We start from the raw sequence: 862 nt of genomic DNA, 5'->3' as shown, positions 1-862 counted from the left end.
ATCTTGGGCAAGTGTCTTCTACTATAGCCTCGGGCCGACCAAAGCCTTGTGAGTGGATTTGGTAGACGGAAACTGAAAGAAGCCCATCGTATATATGTATATTTATATATATGTATGTGTGTGTTTGTCCTCGCTATCATCGCTTGACAACCGATGCTGGTGTGTTTATGTCCCCGTAACTTAGCGGTTCGGCAAAAGAGATTGATAGAATAAGTACTAGGCTTCTAAAGAATAAGTCCTGGGGTCGATTTGCTCGACTAAATGCGGTGCTCCAGCATGGCCACAGTCAAAAGACTGAAACAAGTAAAAGAGTAAAAGAGTAAGTATACGTGCAGGCATGGCTGTGTGGCTAAGAAACTCGTTTTGCAACCAGGTAGTTTCGGGTTCACTCCCACAGCGTGGCACCGTAGGCTGGTATCTTCTACTATAGCCTTGTTGGCGAATTTGGAAAAAAACTGAGGGTGATCGTCATATATCTGTATATATATATATTCCATAAATAATGTATGTAATTCTGTATTGACACGAACGGAAAAATGTGTCGCTCAAGAAGGACTTCAGTTTGAGCAATTTTCATGATGTTTCATATATATATATATGAAACAGGAGTGGCTATGTGGTAAGTAGCTTGCTTACCAACCACATGGTTCTGGGTTCAGTCCCACTGCGTGGCACCTTGGGCAAGTGTCTTCTACTATAGCCTCGGGCCGACCAAGCCTTGTGAGTGGATTTGGTACGAGGACAGGTGGTGTAAACAACAAAAGGATGTATTAGTATGACGCTCGGGAATACGGAAAGTCTTTAACGTTTCGAGCTACGCTCTTCAACAGAAAGAATACGGAGACAAGGAGAAAAACACGGA

This window comes from Octopus bimaculoides, chromosome 5, assembly GCF_001194135.2.
Source record: "Octopus bimaculoides isolate UCB-OBI-ISO-001 chromosome 5, ASM119413v2, whole genome shotgun sequence".
Classification (NCBI taxonomy): Eukaryota; Metazoa; Mollusca; class Cephalopoda; order Octopoda; family Octopodidae; genus Octopus; species Octopus bimaculoides.
Note: the sequence above shows the minus strand (reverse complement) of the source record.